This window comes from Anas platyrhynchos, chromosome 27 (genome assembly GCF_047663525.1).
Source record: "Anas platyrhynchos isolate ZD024472 breed Pekin duck chromosome 27, IASCAAS_PekinDuck_T2T, whole genome shotgun sequence".
In the NCBI taxonomy this organism is placed as follows: Eukaryota; Metazoa; Chordata; class Aves; order Anseriformes; family Anatidae; genus Anas; species Anas platyrhynchos.
This window is the reverse complement of record NC_092613.1, coordinates 2,900,004-2,908,788: the sequence shown is the minus strand read 5'-3', so window position 1 is coordinate 2,908,788 and position 8,785 is coordinate 2,900,004.

Here is an 8,785-nt window from a genome sequence, read left to right as displayed (position 1 = left end):
CTGTTGGGCTGCACTCAGAGTGTGAGCTCTGGGCGTTATTTCTCAACTACTGCGTTATTGGAGCGTACGGAGCCGAGATATTCTGCGGATAGGTGATTTAAGCCACGTCAGAACCACCGCTGTGGCGTGTGCCAGCGTCGGACGCCCATTCGACTGCTCGGGCGGAGCAGGTGAATTGAATTTGGTGCTGGGTGGCGAGGTGGTGTTGGGGGAAGAGCTAGGCTAAGGAGAGCTTCCTCTTGCTCTGCCCCTTCCCATCTCAAATGGCCGCTTCCTGGGGAGATGGGTTCGTTGGGAGGCTAACTACAACGTTACAGTGAGGATGAGGAATCCTCTTTAGTCCCGTAGGTATTTGCTGCCAGGCCGCAGCGTTGATTTCAGAAATTGTATTTACAAAAGGAAAAAGAAAGGAAATCCGTATTCTTTAACATACTCTCTTTTCTCGGAGAGTAGATGTAGGAGCTTCAGCAGTGCCCTTCCTCCCGAAAGGCTTCCCAGTGTCTGCTCAGACACTGAGGAGGAAAATAGAGGAGAGCCACCCGATATAAATAAAGGCAAGAAGGGGTTATGGATTAAGGGAAAACCACTACTTCAAAAATTGGTGCTCTCTACAAACCGGTTAAGGGTTTGGGACCTGCAGGTGCTGCCTCCACCTGTGTGCGTTGCAGTCGTGCCTGTTGCCACTGAGCAAAACGGGGAGAGCTGCTTTGTCGAACGCGGCGTGTTAAAGCACGTGCCACTGCCTGGAAGAAAAGCACGGACTTCCCTCGTGTGGGACTTCTTCCCTAGCCATGTGTGGTTTACCTGATGGTTTCCCATAAGCTGTGAATGTTTAAAAGAAAAAAACCAACAAAACCCAAGACCAACGTTGAGAGTGGTGAGGCAGATCCTCACCTGGGGACTCAGAATCAGCGGTGACATCACCATGCGAAGCATTGTGTGCGCTTCGGGTCGGGGCTGCTGCGAGCCTCGCAGCGGGGAGGGAGAGCGGATGCGGGGTGCCTCTGTGTCAGCCCTCTGCCCTGGTGGCTTCGTGAGCACTGAGAGTTTGACTCCTGTGTTGCCAGCTTTCGCTTCCGCACCTGCGCTGTGGCAGAGCCAGCGAGCTGCTTCCTCAGCTGGAGGAGGAAGAGGAGTGACCTCAACGTTGCCGAGGTAAAGCACAATTCTTGAAAAGATTTGGCAAAGATGTGGGTTGGAGCAGCGCGGCTGCTGCAGCAGATCCTGGAGCATTGGAGAAGACAGAGAGGGGTTTCTTGGTGAAAAGAATGCTGTTAAAAGTGTTTTCATGCCAGAAATGAGGATAAAGGCCTCTGTTGTTTGACATCCTCTATTGACCTGGCACATTGGCATTACAGCGTACCTGGCACGCTGTTTGTATTAAAAAAACAGGTATTTTAGTCAGGGCAGGCCAGAAACCTGCCTTGGCACTTGCACATGGCAGCAATGCTTACAGACCCTGCATCCTGGCTGCCAGGCCAGGATCTAAATCCGATGGTGTTGTTGGTAAACTGAAGCTCAGGAAGCGCTTCTGGGTTTTTCTGTACTTCCATGTGAATTTTGACCCTGTGAAGATGGTGTCTTAAGCTATTTTCGGAACAACAAATAGGTTGAAAAGCAGTTTCAGTTTAACATCTGCATGCTTGGGTGTTATTAACAGAGCTTTGTATACTGAGCTGGTGCTTGGTAGGAGAAAAAACATAAACCTTACCTGGGAAACTTGGACCCCCTCAGCTACATGCTGCTATGAGGAAACTCAGATGTAAGAACACACTTAAATAACACATCAGCAGAGCTGTTGTGCTCCTGACCACCAAAGGCACCTTTTTCCAACACCGTCGTACTGGAAGTTGATGCAGCTGGTTCCATCCGTAACGTGGGACTGTAGAGTGCTGTAACAGAAATATTTTTTCACAGCTTTGGAGAAAGTGAAGCAGAGAAAACCACACATAACCACTGATAGCTGGACCCCAAACTGCCACAGACTGACAGTGATGCCCACTGGATATCTCCTGAGACCCTGCTGCCTTCTGCCTGCTCCAGCAGAAGTCCCGTTTGAATTAGCCAGCAGGTCCCTCTGAGTGGCTTTGCTAAAACTCCCGCCGTAGGAAGTATCCTACGGGAGCCAAGTTGCTAAACTGATGGGTGGGTTTCCCTTAACCCCCTCACCCCTGACTTTCCAGCTCCTGACGACACTGCCAACGTGTGCAGTGTCACCGTGTGCCAACTAGGTGCCAGCTGCCATGGTTTGTATATTGTAAAAGTAGTGATTTGGGACTCGTGAGCACTGAGAACAGGTTAGCAATTGCTTAAGAGCTTTACTTGTGTCGCTCTGGGGCAGGGAGATGGGTGAAACATCTTAGGCTTGAAAGTGATTCCCTGCAGAGTGACGTGCTCAGATCTGCACAACAGATCTGTCGTTCTGGTCACCTTATTAGATCCCTGCTTGAGAGGGTGCTTGCAAGAATCGATTCCTCTTCACCTTGATGTGTCAAGCTAAAGAGAAATCCGTGCCGAAGCACTGTCTGATCAGACGCGTGCCTCGGTTCAGGATTGTTCTTTGACAGCTGCAGAAACACCAGGACAGTCGGCGCCTTCAGGAACAGATTAATTTGATCTTGAGGCTGTCATAAAACAGGTCCCTGAAGTTTGAAGACTCTTCCAATAGTTTGGGCCAGCAAGGAGCAGCTGTAGCTGGCGGCTGCGGTAACTCGGGGCTCAGAGTCTCAGAGAGCGTGGTGAAAGGTGACCCCCAGCTGGCTGCTGGAGGAAGCTGAGGCAGCGTTCAGCTCTAACCTTTGCCTTCTTGGCTGGCATCTTTGCACTCCTGCTGTCAGTGGGTGTTGAGTGTCCTTCCCCCCAGCCTCAGAACGTGCCCGCAGATGTAGGCTTGCTGAGTGCACCAGAGTTACTCATTTTTATTCAGGATTTCAGGGGCAACTTCAGTTGGTTTAGCGCCTGGATTGCCGTGTTAGCAGATGTCAGTTTAAAAAAAAAAAAAAGCTTTTGAGGTCCTTTTTAAAATGAGACTTCTTTTTTGGAATTTAGGGCTGCGAGGTATCCTTGGTTTTGCTTTCTTCCCATTCCTTAGACCAGATCCATTCAGATTCTGAACAGCGTTCCCGGTCTGTTCAGGAAAATGGAAGGCAACAAGCAAAATGATGAGCTCCTTGGGCAGTCAAAAGAGCTAAATCTGGAGAGTGTTTTGAGTCAAACTTCCATGCTAAGGAGCACCAGTAATTGTTAGAAGTAGATGCAGAGGAACCTGCATGGCACTGGGTGTGTTTCTGAAGGTGCTAAAGGTCCGAAGTGACGATTCCTGTCAATACTAAAGAAGAGAAGGAAACCTTGCACTTAACTGCTGTTTTTATTCCCTTTGTCCAGCAGTCAAAAGCAGTAACTAATATGAGAACCCAACTTTTCCTCTCTTTATTTTAGATTTGGGAAAATTCCCTGCCAAAAAAATATTTCCTGGAAAATTCACTAGTGTTTGTGTGAGTAAAAGGTTCCAACCTTTTATTATTAATTTGTAAGAACTATTTCATCCACTTCTGTCCAGAAGAGTCAGAAATAATTTGCACAGAAATGTGCAGCGTTTTAATGAAAGGATTCAGAATCACTCTAGTTTGAACTTTATCTGGTCTGGTTGCAGGTTTTGTGACATTTAGTGTCTTTAAAAAAAAAAAATAATCAAAATAATCAAAATTTCTCACTTCATATCAGAAAAAAGAAAAAAAAAATGCTTGTGGCTAAATAAAATCTGTTGCAGCTCTGCTCATCGAAAAATCATTGGCTGTTAAATTGGACCTAAGTCGTCTTCTCTAACCTTTCATGATCCTGCAGCAATGGATGATGATGGATATATGGATTAGGGAACAGCACATGATGGCAAACCTGTGGTATTTGCTACAGCGCAGAAAGAAAAACCAAATTGCTTCCAAAAAATCCAACTAATTCAAAATCCTTGGTATCATGCAGCCATGCCACTGGCAAAGTGAGCATTCCCCTGCCTCTCAAAGCTTGCTATACCCTTGATCTGCTGTCTTCCTGCTGTTAATTGATTGCAACTCTACGTGTCTGATCAGGGCTACGAGTTGTTCTCGATATGGAGATCATGCAACATATACTGTGCACACTTGTGTGTATAGATATGTTTATCCTGTACGCATGTACATACGTATGCATATTTGTGTGCTGGCCCCCAGATCACTCATGTTACAAAGCATCGGCCTCGAAGGCATACTCATCAAAATCTTTTGTAGAGCCTCCATTTTTTTCTAGTTCCCTCAAAATGAGAGAATTTTTTCGCGCTCTGTGTCGAAAAGGCAAAAATTCTGATTTTCACTGTCGCTCTCGCTAACTTTCTCTCACTCCTTCCTCATGTGTGTATAAACACAGATGTGTGTATGTGTATGCACATCTGTGGATTTATATGCACTGGTATGTTTTTTGCTGTACAGGTAATAAAGACGGGGAAAGGTTTTTGTGTTTTCTTAATAGGTGAAGAAATCTTGAAGACCAGAGATTGGAGCATACTGAATTTTAAATAATAAAAAAAAAAAAAAAGTTAAATTGTCTGGCTGTGGAAGATGGAGCCTCATTTTTGCAGCCACTTTGAATCACAAGTTCATCTCTAAATGCGCTGGGTTTTTTGGTTTTGTTTTGTTTTTTGGTTTTTATTTTTTTGAAGAGCTAAGTAACCCTGTCTGTCTCCAGTCTGAGAGAGCGTTCAAATGGACTTGCTTCCTTCAGTAGTTATAAACTGTTTAAAAGCGCATCCTATGTTTGAATTGTGGATGAGAGGTTCCCTTGGCAAAGAGAGGAGGAAAATTCTTCCTACCCTTTTATTATTAATTTAGTCTTGGTTCGGCCTACAGGAGAAGTTAACTGGAAGTCTTTGAAGATCGATAACTTTGCTGAGGTTGTCCAGGTAGGTGAAATCGAGGACCCACAGTGCCTGGAACGTGCTGTTTAATGCGTCCTGTGTTCTAGAGAAGTTATTTGTAGCCATAGTTGATTATTGACTTGCATGTATCATCAGGTGGTTTTTTAAGAAGTGACTCCGCTTTGGGGCTTCCAGATGTGCTCCAAGTCATCTTATTGAGGATGTGGAAGAGAACGGTTGCTGACAAAGCTCCTGGCAGCTTTACAGAACTTTAATATTTAGTTAGTTCATGTAACAGCTGATTTCAAGGCTTTGCTCTCCTTGAGAGACTAATTTGATTAACTGAAGAAAGCTGGAAAACTGTTTGTTCCTCATTATTTTTCACTTGTTACTTTCTTTAGGGTTACTTTTAAAAAGAAGATTTCACTGATCACAAGCCAGTAGAAGACTTTCAGCCCAAGCAAGGGTGAAGACAGCTCTCTCCAAGAGCAGAGGAAGTCCCTGTGGAGAGAAGCCGAGCTTGTTAGCAGAACTCGTCGGCATGTCTAAACAAGGAGACAATTGCTACTTCTATTTCTATTCTACCTGTACCAAGGTATGGCTGGCTTTCCTTTGCTTTGCTTTGTTTCCCCATTTTTTTCAGGAAGGAGTAGATTAGGAGGAGGAAGCACACTGGTCTGTGGTTAACTTGAGAACCAGATAGATTCTGAATTCAGTTGTCATTTGCTTGGAACATTAGGAACAAGGGAACATTACAAATAAACAAAACCAAAATCACTTAAAACCTACTTGAACAGGTCCTGCTCAGGAGTACTTAGATTTGATGGATCCCAAATTTTCACTTCACTGAGCTGCTCAGAGAAGGTCATACAGAAAGTCGCTGGAAATAGGCACACCGGAGCTGGAAAGAAGCTCAAGCTGAGAGAAGCGGACCTGCGCACACAACTGCCCCTCCCTGGTAAGCAGTTGCATATTATGGGGAATCATAGATCCTTAGAAACGACGACTGTCCTGGTAACCTTACAGCTTATTCTCTTTATTAACAATCAGACAGTTTATGATCCTGAAATATGGGACCAAATTGATGTCAAGTTGTGGGACCCTGCCACGAAAAGCGATAAGGTGGCAGTGGGATTGCTCGGCACCTGGCGAGCAGTCTCTGAGGTCTTAAAGAGCCCTGTGGGACCACAGTCAGACACGTGTGGCTTGCCAGACAGTGAGGGAGCTGCGGGCTCCTTTACTGATCTGACTGCTACGCCATCGGCCCCTCCACCGCTACAGCCATCGCAGGCCTTTGCTGTTACGCCCCCTGCTGACTTGGACGTGCCTTTTGACCCAGGCCTATTGGCCTTGAAAAGGAGATGGATCTGCTTTTCTTTGATCTGGGAAGAATGGGATACATAAGGCCCAAAGGCCGAGTTGCTTGACAACTTAAAGCAAGACATATTGTTCAAAAGGAATGGAAAATGGAGACTTGTTTGTAATCAAGAAAAGGAGTGGAAAATGGAGACTGTTAAGCCATGGAACTTAAAGGATTGTTTGTTACCTTTTCTGATTGTACATATGTATAGGTGTACTTGGGTATAGTATGTAAAAGCAATTTTCTGTATATTTAGAATGTTTGATGTTCGTGTGTGCGTGTTGGTAGAGGATAGACTCCCCGCACACCCAGTGCTGTTTACTTGCCTTTTATAAATATTACTAAATTCAGATTGAGTTGAGACTTCATTTATAATACAGGGATGAGGGCAGCTGTTCTTCTGCTCACACAAAATGCACTTTTCATACCGGTGTGCTTACAGCAGGGCTGCTTCAGTTGCTTTTGCTTTCTGCTACATTTCTATGCCAACTCTTTTGGTGAATCCACAATGCACTTCTGCCTCAGAGCAGACCAGAACGTCTCCAAGAATTTTCCATCAAAATCGCTGTCACGCTTTCAGAGCCACATGCATTCCTCAGCCATTTTCTGCCCTCTTGTGAAGGTCTGCAGAAATCCAGGGCTACAGCAGCACTTGCAGCTCTTGCAAACCCATGCTCCCATGCTAGCTTGTTTCCAGGGCAGAGAGCTGAAGAGGCTGTGTCAGTTGCTAACTCACATCACTAGAGATTTCCTGAGCATGAATGAAGGGTTTCAAGGACCACTACCTCTCCTAAACAAACAGCCTGGATACCAGTTCTACAACAGCCTGCACTGTGCTCAACTCTATTTTATTCCATAATTGATCACTTTTTAAAGCCCTGAGCCAGGAGATTCATTCCCCTTTGCACAGCTGGTCTTGTCTGGCACAAAGTTCTCACTCTCTCCATCCAGCCTAGCCCAGGGCTTCCCTGATACCCTGTGGGAGGAAAGGCTGATCCATCTATTGGCTATAAAGAGCCCAAATGTAGCCATGTGCTCTTCCTACCAACAGCTCCCCAGGCTCACTGGCCAGCACATTTCAGGGTTCATCCCTCCCACCTCTTTTCATGACCTTATTTTGTGTACTGCCTCCACAAGACTCTGGGATTTGGTGGTTTAACCCCAGGTTTAACCTGAAGAAGTGGTCAGGAAAGAACAGGGGTGTAGTAAGTAACCTGGTCTCTGCATGTTCCTGCTTACTGAAGATAAAACACTTTGTCCAGAAGGAGCAGGAAACTTTGGCTCTAATACACATTTTGTGCTAGGGTGGGCCATACCAGCATGGCCCAAATTTCCATTTCAATCCCGTATCTCTCACCTTGGCTTAGTGTAGGAACAAAAGGGATGTGACTCATCCAGGAACCAGACAAACCATGGAGAGAAAGGGAGGTCTACTGCCCTGCTGCACACACCCCCTTCCATCCACTGGAAACCTCGCTGCCCCATCTGATCTACAAGTGATTTTATTTTTCAAAGAAAATGCTTTCTTGTACCAACCCTCTGTAAATCTGTATCTGCAACTCCTCCTGCACCACCTCTGCTTTACAACAGAGGAAACTGAGCCACAGAAAGGGCTGTGACTAGAAAAAAAAAACAATCCCCATTAGAGACTACTGCATTCATCCATATGCACCAACTACAAAAGCCACCCTGAAGCAAACTCCACACAGCAATTGGTATTCTCCTTCCCAAATGTGTCAGTGACAGATGCCAACAGCTCCCCAGGGCCCCCTTCATCTTCCCTGATACATTTAATGCTCTCATAGCTTGTTACCAGTCCCATCAATTACTCAGCTTTGGCATGATGATGCAATATGAGACACAACCCAACCCATGGCTTTTAAATGCCACAGACATAAGGAGAATAAACTATTTGGTCTTCTCCAGTTATTTGTCACAGCCATAGCAATACTGTTGCTTCAAATTAAAGGTTTTATTCTGGACTGCATGATCATTTGCAATGACAATGACAATACCAGGCAAAAGACTTTTTCCTTCCAAGAGCCAATTTTATCACTTTTTTTTTTTTTTTTTTTTAATCAGAGCCTTAGGCTCTGAACCACAGGTGCTGCCAAAGAGCTGCTTGTATTGACACCGGCACCATCCCAAAAGATGACAATCAGCATGATTCAGTGTAACCAGAGCCATGAGCCAGATGGCATGGCCACCCCACTCCACTCCCCAATGAACACTCATCACCTCACTGCCCAGGCAGCTCTGACAAGCAAGGCAATAGGAAGGTCAAACCATCTGCTTGTTCAGAGCTCAGTGCCATATTTTAGTGTGAAACATTTCGAGACTGGAAAGCAGATCTTAGACTTCCTCATTATATAATTGCTTTAGTCTTGCTTCTACCCAAATTTTCGTGAGTTTACAATCATTTTGAGTGATAAAGCTGAACAGCCAAAACAGGAAGAGGAAAGCACACAACACTCATGAGAAGCATCAGGGCAGTTGTCCTTCCTGGGCTGACACTTCCTTGGTAGAACATTATGCTACAT